Consider the following 14,099-nt stretch of genomic DNA (forward strand, 5'->3'; position numbering starts at 1 on the left):
AAGCAGGGTATGCTCACCCCTTGCGGGATCAGTCACCCCCAAGGGCCCATGTTCCCTGCGGGAAACTGCAGGATGGTCTGCAACCCAGCGACCAAGCAGATTTGCCCCAGCAGTAACAACCAAAGGCCACCTCGAGTGCCATGTCAGATGGTCTGCTGGACACTGGCCTCCAGGGAAAGAAATGTCCAGGAGCCAAGTGAAAAGGAGACCACAGTGAGTCCCCTGAAAGGCTCAAATAAAGGGATAGTGCAGAAAGGAGGAGCAGGGCAGATGACCAACTCCACGCTGGCCTGCCCAGCAAGAAATGCCCAGCAGCCAGGTGCAGAGGACACCACTCTCAAAGAGACAATGCAAAGTAGGGTGGAGGAAGAGTCCCAAATACTTAGAGATGGCCAGAAAAGCAAGAGAAAGGGCCATGAGAGTAGTGGGAGCAGCCCGTCAACATCTGAACCCCTCCCGGCTGATGGGTCTTCTGCTAGTCTTGTACAGAAACCTGTACCCCTGAAGAGAAGTCTCGCTTCTGAGACCTCTGATGACCCCTTAAGTAAGCGGGCACGCACGTGTTCTAGGTGCTCCCCGCCAAGCAAGTTCACGTGTAGCATCCCAGTGCCCAAGCGCAATGTAATCACGAGCTCTTACAGCTCCACTGGAGGCATCTCCCAGCTGTGGAAGAGGAAGGGGCACACCTCACCCCTCTTCTCTAGACCAGCTTCCTCCCACTGCCAGCAGCCAGAGTCCCATGGACAAAGGGGTACAGATGACATCGCAAGGAAGGAACACAAGTCCTCCATGTCACTACCCCCACCTGGCAGCTCTGGGAGCAGGAAACGCAAGCGGTGTGGGGACCCACTGACCTGCCCTTTACCTCCCCTGCTTGCCTATCCTATCACTCCTGAAGTCCATAGAGAGAAGAAGGCCAGATTTGAGTGGTTTAGCAAGGCTCTGGAGAACAAGACTGTTGTGGCCTCTAACTGTGTCACTAAGGAGCCTTGCCTCACTTTCACCCTGCCTGCAGCAGGGCCAGCATCCTTGCCAGCCTCCCTCCCCACCCCTGCCCCAGACCCAGGTGCTAGCCCACTTCTGGCCAGTCCGAAGACCGTGGAGATCCCTGACTGCACACCATCCTTACCAGGACCTGCTGATGTAGTTAGCACTACATCCCCTGCACCAGGCCCAGGTGCTACTCCAGTGCTGGTCAGCCCAAAGACCATGCCGAACCCTGACTGTGCACTGTCCTTACAAGGAACTGATGATGTAGTTAATACTGCAACCCCTGCACCTGCCAAGCCACCCAGCCACACATTGACCCTGCCTGCAGCAGGGCCAGCCTCCTTGCCATCCTCGCTCCCCACACCTGCACAAGGCCCAGGTGCTACCCCGCTGCTGGCCAGTCCGAAGACCGTGGAGATCCCTGACTGCACACCATCCTTGCCAGGAACTGCCGATGTAGTTAGCACTGGAACTCCTGCACCTGCCAAGCCACCCGGCCACACATTGACCCTGACCACCAAAAGACCAGCTTCCTTGCCAGCCTCTGTCCCCACCTCAGGCCTAAGCACTATCCCACTGGTTGGGCACTTGAAAAAGGTGCAGAATCTACAGGCCCTACCATCCTTTCCAGTGGCGGTTGGTGTGGTTACTACTGCAGCTCCCGCACCTCCAAAGGCAACTGGTCTTCCAGCTGTTCTTAGTTCGTCACATTCAGTGACCTTTGCAGGAACATCTTCAGCAGCTTCTGTGGGGAGGGCACCTACTTCTTCCCCAGTTGTACCTATGGATACATCATCCCCTCCACCCCTTCAAGCTTCAGTTTCAGTGAAACTACAAGGCCCCCCTATATTTTCAGCAACTTCTGTGGGGCGGGCACCTACTTTATCCCCAGTTGTACCCATGGATACGTCATCCCCTCCATGCCCTCAAGTTGCAGTATCATCCAAACTACAAGGTCTCCTCTGGCCTGCCCCCACTCAAAACCCAAAGGCCCTTGGCAGCATGCCTACCAACCATTCCTGCCCTACCGGTCCTGGCCGGACCTCTGCAATTTCCATGACAAACAGCCTCTGGGTGACCTCAACTAAAAGCCAGGGAAAAAACCCCTTTCTTTCCACACAGGTGGGCACATTCCCAGCCTCTACTCACCACAAAATCCTCTCCATGACCAAAACCAACACCCTGCCCATCAAGCCCCAAAGTGGGCTCATTAGACCCCCTACTTTCCTACACATGCCAGCCCACTGTTTAAGGCAGACAACTGCTTTAGTTACCGGTACCCCCATGATCACTAGTCCAGCCACACTCACCACCACGGGTCCAGCCTCTGCTCAACACAAAACCGCCTCCATGACCAAAACCACCACCCTGACCATGAAGCCCCAAAGTGGGCTCATTAGACCCCCTAATTTCCTACACATGCCAGCCCGTTTAATGCAGACAACTGCTTTAGTTACTGGTACCCCCATGATCACTAGTCCAGCCACACTCACCACGGGTCCAGCCTCTGCTCAACACAAAACCCCCTCCATGACCAAAACCACCACCCTGACCATCAAGCCCCAAAGTGGGCTCATTAGACCCCCTAATTTCCTACACATGCCAGCCCACTGTTTAAGGCATACAACTGCTTTAGTTACCAGTACCCCCATGATCACTAGTCCAGCCACACTCACCACCACTGGTCCAGCCAATCTTTCTTCTTCACAGCCTATGAGTGGTTTGGGGGTAAACAGAGTGGCCAGCACCACCTCAACAACCACCACTAACACCACCACCAATACCACCACCACTATCACCACATGCACCACCACCACCACCACTTCTACCACCACTACCACCACCAAAACCACCACCACCACCACTACCACCACCACCACCACCACCACCTTGACCTCTCAAGGCTTGCACCAAGATGCTTCTGCTCCCTCTGGTGCCCACAACCCAGTGGCCCGGAGCTCCTTCCAGATCCCCCAGCCCTCTACCCTGTCCATATCTGCACCACCCACCTCTTTTGGTCAGCCCCTACCCAGTACTAATCCCAGCACCCTTGGCATCAGTGGCCTTAACCACCCACTCACTACTGCTAACAGCCTGGGGACACTGAGAGTCAGAGACACCACCAACCCTTCCTCCAACACCCATCCCGTTCCCCCACCCTACATAGGACCCAAATCCCAGCCCACCAATGGAGGCTCAAAGCAGGAGGAGAGGGTCAAGATGTCAGGCCTTATTGAAGCATTCACTGCTCTTTCACTGGCCGATTCTGTGCCACTCCAGGCACACAAGCATCAGAGTCAACAGAAACTGGGCAAATCCATGAGTTCTCTGGTGGCTAAGTTTTCTAATCTTTCCTTTGTTTGAGAGGCACTGCCTCAGTTGTGCATTATTATTATGTATACATTGTTATAGATATATTTCCATTTGTTTAAAAATAAAGATACATTTCTGTATTTTAAAACAAGCAGAGTAAATACATTAATTTCATGTGTTCATGGGGCATCAGACACAGATATGTGGAAACTTTGCAAGTATTATCAACCCCAGTGCCCTTTTTTAAATAGGTCAGGATTCTAAGACTGAGAAGAATGAAACAAACTCAGGGAGATCTCTGACAGAGATAAATTGAAACATGGAGCTCCTAAGTTTTGGTCCAAACTTTGAGTCTCCATCTGAGCTAAAGCTTACCGCGTCTTACTGTTTATTTGGTTAGTTGGTGGAGTTAATGCCAAAATTTTAATTCCTGGAAGGACTTTGCCTGAGATGTTGCATTTTTTTTTTGTCTAAATCATTGGCTTGTATTTTAGTATCAATAGTCTGCATGAAAAAAACTATAAATCTTGCTTTTGGAATAAAGTTCTATAAGGAAGATGACACATCTGTGTGATAATAGGTGGTATCATAGGTTATTGAGAGGGTTTCCTAACAGCTTTGGCTGAAGACAGTTATTCAGCCTGGGTGTCCCCGTTTCCTCTTTTTGCAGCAATGTTGCAAGGAGAGGAAGTAACCAAGTGGATCTGGTTTAGAACCATTCTCCATCTTCTCTCTCTCCAGCATCTGTACTGCTCTGGGGTGATTCAAATAGCCCTTGGTCAAAGCTAACTGCCTGCTTTTCTTCTGAGAAACACCCTTTTGCCTAATGTGGGTTTTAAAACTTTCTCATCAAAAGGTGGAAATGTGTGTCACTCATTGGCCTGCACTGGTAGGAGGACTATTACCAGTTCCTCCAAATGAAGGCAGATGTTTGCAGAACTGAGTCAACACCAAGAAAGTTTTTAAGATCACAGAAAATTTTATTAATACAAGATTGTTATTTTTTTAAAATAGAAATCCCACAGCCTATCTTTAAGGCCTCAGTAAGGGTCTTCTGTAGCACTTGAATATTTCTCGCAGATTTTCTACCTCTAGGGTTCTCATATGGTATTTACTTAAAGTTGTAGTGGCCCAATAAAACTTGTTCAGTTCTTTTGCTTGAAGGTTATTAGATTGTGGAAACAACTTGGAGTGTAAGGCTGAATTTTAGTCAAGGGTATATTTGCATGGTCCTATTTTTGTAAGTATCAAAGTCTTTTCTAGACATGGAGGCTGACTTCTTACAGTGGCTTTGTTCAAGTTGGATTAGCCAGACAAGACTGATGCATTTTAAGTTGTTGCTTGTGATTTTTACATGGATTCCCTTTGTCTCTGGATAATTTCCATGAATCACTGCAGAACCATGAAAAATTGAATATTTGGGGATTTGGGTGTATGTGTATATTGATATTGTTGCTGGATTTTGCTTTACTTTGTCGGCTATAGTTAAGAAAAAGCTACATGCTTATGTTTATGTTTATTCACTCTACAATCTTGTTGGCTTTGGGGAATTTCTTTAGCTGAACCTTGTACTCCTCACCAAGCACACACACACACCACACACACACACGCACACACACACACACACACATGCCCACTGGGTGACAAGTGTCAGCTACAGGGGATACAGTCTTGATCTGTCACAAGTCCTTCAACTTGACACATTCAGGTTATTCATCCCACAATCAGTGTAATCAAGAAGTTCCCTGTGATGTGTGGCAGGGCCTAGTGTTTAGGATTGTATCTGTATATAAGCTCCACTGTGAGCACTGTAATTGCCAAAATGTGCATGAGTGGCTCTGACCTCCTTGGTTACATGAAGGAAGAGCAGGGGCAAGAGAGAGAATGCTCTGTAAATACCTGATTCCCATGGAAGCTTTGCTTGTTTTGTTGCTGGAGCACTGCAAGGCAAATGCTGCTCACTTCTTTTAAGAAATCCCAGCTGCAGAAGGAGTTGCTGAACCCAGTAGGGAGTGTTGCCAAGACATTCTGTTGGAGCACTGCTGTGGCAATGAGCAGACATTCTCTGAAAAAAGGAAAATAAAAGCTCATGGAAACATTTAAGATAAAAGGAGACTTATCTATGTCTATGTCTACATAAACACAGTTTGGGACTTGGGGACCAAGTTCACGCCATTATTAATACTGTCGAGGCTCTTTTGTTCTAGGTGGGTTTAGGAAATTTTTCTCTTGACTTTGATGACATCAGGTCTCAACTGGTGAATATGAAGTATATTGTTTTTTACATGAATTTTCTTTTTTTTTTTTTTTTTTTGTGCTGGGTTGAAGTGAAGGCCGTGCTCATGTTAGGTAAGCACTCTACTACTGAGCTGCATCTCCAACCCTGTATAAATTATTCTAAAAAGTCACAACTATGAAAATGTAAACTTCTGCTGGATTCAGTGGCATATACAATAATCTCAGAACTCAGCAGACTGAGGCAGGAGAATCACCAGGTTCCAAGACAACGTGAGCTAAAGGGTGAGTTCAAGGCCATCCAGGCCTACATAACAAGACATTTCCTCAAAAATGTAATCTACAATTAATAATATGGTTAGAGAAAGTAAATTTGGATATGATAGCTGTGGGCAGAAAGCACAGGTTGCTCAGCTGCTTTTGCTCCATTCCATGATGGTCGGTCTCTGTGTCCATGAGAAAATTCCTCCACATGCTTTGTTTTCAGTTTACTATGACTTCGTCATTAATCTCAGGCCATGAATAACATATGGCAATAGGGAGGAAAAACCTCATGGATGAATGAATCACTACTATTGCTTGAAGATGCAGGTGTGACTTGGGGTGATGACACACATAAAGATGAGGATGAAACCTTCCTCCATAGACCAACTTACAGTCAGGAGGAAGTTTTTGGTCAATCACTGCTTGGGGGCTTTTAGATAATCCAATCACATCCTCTTTCCCCCATCCTCAGTTTGGAACCTGTTGAAATATGAGATACAAGTGAAACAAAGGGAGAGCAAAAATATTACTACCATTACTGATAAAAACTGCATCAAGGTATACAATTTAATTTGTGCTCAAATGGGCATCTAATATCTTCTGTACTATCCATAGTGAATCAAATCTCCCACTCAAAAATTTAGAAATTCCACTTGCAGGGGACATCTCACATAATTGAGAACAGAATGCAATGCTTCTCTGTACAGAAAACTATCTCTGCAAGATATCACAGCCCACAGGACCTTCCCACAAATTCACCTCACATTGAACTCATCCTTCCATAAGGAAATATGGGAAAGGAATGAGGAGAGGCCAGATGGTAGCAGAAAGTCTTCCATAGAAATGTGAGAGAAGAGAAGGCAAAACTTTCTTAACATCTATCAGCACGACAAAGACAGAAAGTCTGAACTAGCTTCACTGTGAGTGCCATACTTGCAAAAATGTGCAGTAGTGACTCTGACTCTGACATCTTTGGTCACATGAAGGAAGGGAAGGGGAGAGAGGAGGAAGCACTGTGAGTATCTGATTCCCATGGGAGTTTTGTTTCTTTTGCTTCAGGGGCACTGTATGGCAAAGGCTTTGTAGTTGATGAAGGGAGAGAACAGTCAGTACCTTAAGAGTTCAAGGAGTGAAGTAGACAATAAGCCCATAAAGTAAGGGGATTGAAAATAGAGGACAGCAAGATGATGAATAGAGATCAGTGATTAAGGCCAAGTTTTCTAGCTCAGCTGGACAGGTAAGAGGCTGAACAGCCCATCTGACAGGTATAGATGGCTAAGAATACAAAAACTGCACTTCAAGTTTTGAGAAAGGGAAAATACTGGTGGGCCTTGTTTTCCTAGAGTTTGGGATTCCTAAAGAGCAAGGGGAAAGTGTAAATGAAAAGTAAAAATATTCTCAAAGAAATGGAAGCTCATTTTAGAATCTTCTTACTCTCCATAGTTAAATTGAGGAGATCCCAGATTGCAGATACCCATAGATGTTTAGTAGAAATGAACACAATTACTTCCTAATGAGTGATAATACCATCCTAGTCCTCACTTCATTTCTATAAAAAATATTACAAAACCCATCTGGCACATAAGAGAAAAATCCTTACACACAATTAGACAAGGTCGCATGGATGAAATGAATGGAAACACTAGAGTAGAAACATTGGGAAGGTTACAGATATTGGTGTTGTCAGGCATAGACCTTTAGAATAACTGTACTTTGTGTTGACCAAGGAAAAAAGAGACACTATGAAGAATTCTGAAAGCAAAAAATAAAAACTTTATACTGCAATTATAAAGTTCTAAATTCAAAAAATACACCAACCCAAATTAATAACTCAATGGAGAGGTTTAGTAGCAGTTCAGATATAGCTAAAGAAATAATTGATAAGATAGCATACAGGTCAGGTGAAAATATTCAAAACAAATTTTTCCTTTACCCAGCAGGCCAATAATGAAAGAAATGCTTAAAGAGCATTCTTTGTGGGTTCTTTTTTTTTTTTGAGACAAGATCTCACTATGTAGTTCAAGCTGTCCTCATATCCTCCTGTCTCAGCTTCCTGAGTGCTGGGACTACCACACACCCAGCAAAGTGCCACCACACCCAGCAAAGAGCATTGTTCAGGTAAAAAATAAATGAGACCATGTGGAAGTGAAGAAGTTCATGTAAATGGAAAAATGAGGCCTGTTAAAACTATTCCAGGTATGGGGGAGGGGAGACTAAAGGAGAATGATGGATGGGGAGAATTCAACTCTGGGTATATTGTAATAAGTTTTGCAAATGCCACATTGCACCCCCAATGCAACAATTCAAAAAAGGCATAAAAAGATATATATATGTATATTCACTTAATATTGTGTGTATAAAATAAAAATAGACCATCATATAAATTGGAAGAATAAAATAAATTATTTTAAGATTGTCTAGGAAGAGGGTAGAGGCAAAAATGAAGTTAAGACATTTATAACCTCTAGGACAAGTGTGCTAGAAGAAGAGTAAAATATCATGTAACTTCCAAGATAATGGGAGGAGGCAATAAAGAAATGTAAATAATACAAAAGAAAGAAAGAGGGAAAGAAGAAAACTCCCTGTAGGCAAAATGATAAGAAATGAGTGATACAGTTCATTAAAGTTTTACATGGAAAGATGATATTGAGTAATCAAGTCAATTTAGAAAACAAGGAAGGACGAAGATCATTCTATCTTATTTCAGGACTTAACAAATGGCTGTAGAGATCAAGACTATTGTATTTGCAAAGAGTAGAACAGAGAATTTACAAACAGCTCCATACAAATGCAGACAATTGATTTTTGAGAAAGGTGCAAAGGACAATCTTGTCAACAAATGGTATTTGACCAACTGGAAATCCATAGCTATCCCTCACCTGCCACAGGGGAAGAATAATTCAAACATCATACATAATTAAATTTAAATGGATTTTAATGCAAAAATTATAAAACTGACAGAAGATAACATAAGACAAAACCCTCAGTTTTCATAGAGTTCTTATTGGGACACAAAGCAAGATACATAAAAGAAAAATGGTTATATCTGTATCTATCTATGTCTAATCTCTCTATATATGTAGGTGGTACTGGAGTTTGCACTCAGGAACTTGTGCTTGCAAGGCAAGTACTCTGTCACTTGAGCCATACCCCAGTCCTTTTGGCTTAAGTTATTTTTCAGATAGGGTCTCATGCTTTTTGCCTGGGTCTGGCCTCAAACTGTGACCCTCCTTATCTCTGCCTGTAGCTGGGTTTGCAGGTATTCCCCACTACATCTGGTGACATTAAGGACCATTAAAGAGGATGGAAAAGCAAGCTACAGACAGGGAGAAAATATCTGAAATGCACATCTTAATAGAGAACTCATATCTAATGTATAGAATAGCTAAAACTCAATGGTAAAACAAGAAAAAAATCCAATTAGAAAATGGGCAGAAGATAGTGAAATTTTACCAGAAAGAATATATGAATGTCAGTGAGCATATCAATAGGTGGTCAGCACAATTAGTCATTAGGGAAATCACAATTAAGACCAAGGTGGCATTCACAATATAGCTATTACAACTGCTAAAATAAAAACCAGTATTCAAAATATCCTAATAAGTCAATTTTTTAAAACGGGTAAAAACTTGAATAGACGTGTCTCCAAAAAGACATACAAATGACTATCAGGTATATGAAAACATGATCAACATCATTAATCATCAGAACTGCAAATCAAGCTATACATGATATACGTGATACACCTACTTCGTAAGCTGAGGTGGATCAAATTGTGGTTTGAGGCCAACCTGGGCAGGGACCTTGTGAGATCCCCATTTCAACCAATAGCTGGGTGTGGTGGCACAAGCCTGTTATCCCAAGCTATATGAGAGGATTATAATTCTAGACAAGCCTAGGCAAACAGTTAATAAAACATCATGTCAATGGAAAAGAGCTACATGTGGTAGCAACTGCCTGTCATCCTAGCCACAGCAGGACATTTAAAATAGGAAGATTATGGTTCAGGCACACCTGGGCAAAAAGGGAGACCCTATCTGCAAAATAACCAGAACGAAATGGACTGGAGGTATGTTTCAAGTGGAGAGTGCCTGCTTAGCAAGCATGAAGCCACAGTACATACACACACACACACACACACACACACACACACACACACAAAATCAAAATGAGATATCACTTTACACCTGTTAGGATAGCACTCATCACCTAAATAGAAAATATATTCAGAGAATGTGGGGAGTTGTCTAGCTTTGGTGGGAGAGTTCAGTTACTATGAAATACAGTAAGCAAGTACCTAAAAAATTATAAATATTGTTGCATATGACCTAGAAACCCTACTTCTGGGTGTCTAGCAAAAAGAATTGAAATCAGAATCTCAAAGGGATATTAGAACACCAATCAATGTTCACTGCAGCAGCACACAAGCCAAGACTGGAACAACCTAAATATCCATGGATGGATGAATCGAGCAGGACTAATATTATATATACGTACAATGGAATATAATTCTGTCTCAAAACATAACAAAACCCTGCAAAGTGACCACATTCATGGACCTTGAAGACATTATGCTTAGCACAATAAACCAGTCACACAGAGAAGGACAAATACTGTATTCAGCTCTCTGAAGCACTAAATAGTCAAGCTCACAGAATCAGAGAGTAGAATTGTGTGGTCCATGGCCTTGGAGGAGGGGAATGGAAAGTTGCTAGTCAGTGGGCATGAAGTGTCCATAAGGCACCCGATGGCATGGAGCCCAGGGAACCCATTACTGCAGAGTACACTTTAAATTTTTTTAAGAGGGCAGATCTCATGCTAAGTGGTCTTACCGTAACAAAATAAAAAATTAAACAACAGTGACAATATCCAATGTTGAAAAGTATTGAATGCTAATAGCTATCTGTCTGACTCAGGGGCAGGTGTTTACTTTATTAATACCTTTAAACATGATGATTCACTTGATCATTTTATGTTGATATGGAGTTTTATATTCCAGGTGGCAATCCTGATAAGCAGAATTTTTTAGATTTGGCGTTCACAATTGTTCTGAGTTTTCCATGGCAGTAATTACTATTCCTATATTTAGAAAAGGAAATTGAGGTTCAGGGTGGTTGTAAGCCTCACTAAAAGCACACAACTATTCAGTGGCAAAGCCTGGTCCCAAACTCAGCCTTCTCAATTTTTGGCCCAGTGCCATTGTTACCTTGTCATGCTCCCTTCCTTCCTGTATTGTTGCCAGTGCAGTGCATCCTGCTCTGGGGAAAGGGTCATCTTAGGAAAAGTGCATGTCTCTCTTTGGCACCTTCCTCATGTTGGTGCTTCTGCCTCAGTTTCCTGGAACCCTGTGAGTGCATGGGAGCCAGCCCACTGCACGCTGCCTGCTGTGAATTTCTCTTTCCTCAGCAAGTTCATATGGTTGCTTTTGCAATACTATGTGGTCCCGTGGCAAACTTATCACAGGCTGATTGCTGGGTTTCTCTGCCTTGTGTGTCAGTTGAAGCCAACATGATTAAAGAGAATCCAAATCAGGATGGGTTCAGTGCCAAGAATACCCTACATGAAAAAGCCCAACTTTGAAGGTAAGGTTAGTAGCATTATCAATATTGAATCTTCTGATGCAATTTCACTGCTGAAAGGCAACTAAAGATGATGACTGTAAATGAAAACAGTGTTGATTTAATCCTCTCAATAGAAAAGGCAGCATTATTTGGATTCACATCATAGTCTAATTATTGATTTTTTCACCACAAATGAAAAACAGAAAGACTGTAGGAAGACAAGAGCCAAGGAAAACACAGAAAGAAATGGTGAGTAGTAGCCATAGAGAAATACCGTACGAGAGGTGTAATGCACAGGCACCTTCACAAGACCTTTTCATAACCAGGAATGATAAAGCTTGCAGTCACTTCCATTTCAATAGCTTCCGTGGATTCAAAGCCCAGTGTTGGTCTTGAAGTGACCTTGAGGATGCACAGTGATGGGACATAGCTGAGCTCTTTCCTGATGATGGGATCCATCTAGCATGACCTTGGGCATACAAAAACATTTTTAAAAATGTTTTTATTCTATTCGTATGTGCATACAATGTTTGGGTCATTTCTCCCCCATTTCCCCACCCCCTCCCTTACCTCCCCCACACCCTCCCTCTCCCCTCAACCCCCTCACTACCCAGCAGAAACTATTTTGCCTTTATGTCTAATTTTGTTGAAGAGAGAGTATAAGCAATAATAGGAAGGGCCAAGGGTTTTATACAAAAACATTTTAAAGTCATTTCTCTTCTCACTAATTTAGACATCACAAATAAGCTTTTATAGAAGCCTGGCTTTCTGATGACTTTTGAGTGCCTGCTGTTATAATCATTCCACAGCAGAATCTGCTTCTACATAACACGAGCCTTTGATAGTCAATCTGAGAACACCAATGAAGATAATCAGGAAATCAATTTAAGAACCAGGGAACAAGTGCGAATAAAAAAGTTGAGAGTTTTTGGAAAGGAAATTGGAAAAGAAGAGCAATCTGACCGTGGCAAGTGATGAAGGATGAGTTACACTCACCACTGAACTGGCCACAGCCCAGATTCCTTCCCCCGAGCTATTTCCCAAACTTCATTCTCACAATATGTTTTGGGATTTTCACATAGCAACCTACAGCTGTTCAACTTTAATGTTTTTATTTAAATTCTGTTCATTTAAAAAATAGTTTTATGTGACATATAAGTAGAAAAGCAATAAAAATTGTTATTATAAGAGCAAAAGGAAGTATAATACAAACAATTTCATAACTTTTAGCATTTACTATTTGGTTTGCTCAAAGTTCTAAACTTGAAGGCTTATTATTTTATTGTTCCCAGAAAGGCAAGTTAATAAGTGTAGATGGAGTTTTAAAGTTAAACCATCATAAAAGTGATTCTCTTTGATGTAGTCAGCAAAAATTGAATAATATTCCTGTTGTGCAAATTAATTTAGTTGTAGCACAAAAACCAATTTTAGGAGGAGACGAAGTAGGTGGCAGTAACAGATCTCCATAAGGTCATTTACAAAGGCTGTTGTTTGAGGCACTACTCCATTCACTACCTCTCTTCATGTGCTCTTTGCATCTCTTAGGTGGAGACTGAATGATTCCCCATACCTTGAATAGTGATGGCACTTGAGCAACAGTTTGTTAATAACATTTAAATGGGAGAGTGATGGTTCTTTGAAAGGAAATCAGATCTGTGGCACTCCAAGAAGGGGATGCATGTTCCATGCTCAAAAGCTGATATGTGTTCACTGCATATTCTTGATGCTCTGATTGGATGCCAACAGCCCAACTGCAGAGATGCTTTCCATTCTGGGAAGTGATGAACAGGTGTTCTAGGTCATAGGAGTCATGGAACATCTGGTAGCTTCTGAGACCAGTCTGAGCTTTGTAAATTCAGAAAATTCAATTTCTGGCTTATGTCCTAATTTCCACTTGGGCATGTATTAATGAGAGGCCTGGGGGCCTGGGTTATGGCAAATGGTTAGAGAGAAAGTTGAGGAGATGTTCTAGGTGAACGTCATGAGGTGAGAGAAGCAGTTTCACATTGGAGAACCTGAGAAAGGTCATCTGAGGGCAGCAAGAGCGGAGGAGTGTCTGTGATGCCTGGTTTGGCAGTAAGGAACCAAACAGTTGGAGACTCTTAAAGTAACCTAAGGTCAAGAAAAGTCATTGAAGCTGGAGAATGACATGATAAAAATGATGCAATTATTTCTTTAAAAAATATTTTGGGAAAGATTATGCCAGAGGGAAAGCCTACATTAATAACTGTCAGAGCACCTTAGGCAAATCCTCCCATGTTTCAGAAAAGCTAAATAAAAGTAGAAAAATCTGATCTCTAATAAATAAAAGAGGGACAGATTGAAGAAGAGGAAAATACCATAGGGACATCTGCTGATTCGCAGCGGGGAGGAGTGGCAAGGGATTGAAATACTGAGCAAAGCTTTCAGCAAATTTACTAGGCTAAGAGGAACATAAGAGTCCTTGAAGCATAGGCCCCAAGGGAGTTTCTCCCCTCCCCACACTGTAGGTGAAACACGCATAGAGCTTGACACTGATTCTTTAACTTAGCATGATGTGTGTAGTGAGCTTTCTCAAGCTCTTGTTCCTCCGACCTAACTGGGGGCAACTGGAGATGCAGAAAGGACAAACGATAGAAGACAGACATGCAGAATGTTGGGGTGGTGTGTTCTGGGCACTAGGATGCAGACACACAACAGCCTTGTTGCTTCTTTTCCCTAATAACTCTTCTCTTACTTTGCTTCTTTTCGCTTATT

At 42.7% G+C, this 14,099-nt stretch overlaps 1 long non-coding RNA gene across 1 annotated transcript; it reads right to left on the reverse strand.

The window, feature by feature from the left end:
- Positions 1-4,611: 4,611 nt before the first annotated feature.
- LOC141422372 (uncharacterized) lies at positions 4,612-11,282 on the reverse strand. Its single transcript, XR_012446919.1, has 3 exons — positions 10,744-11,282; positions 6,195-6,282; positions 4,612-5,368 (listed from the first exon to the last, which is right to left on the reverse strand). It is a non-coding gene; the product is annotated as an uncharacterized lncRNA (long non-coding RNA).
- Positions 11,283-14,099: the final 2,817 nt, after the last annotated feature.

Source organism: Castor canadensis, chromosome 4, assembly GCF_047511655.1.
Source record: "Castor canadensis chromosome 4, mCasCan1.hap1v2, whole genome shotgun sequence".
In the NCBI taxonomy this organism is placed as follows: domain Eukaryota; kingdom Metazoa; phylum Chordata; class Mammalia; order Rodentia; family Castoridae; genus Castor; species Castor canadensis.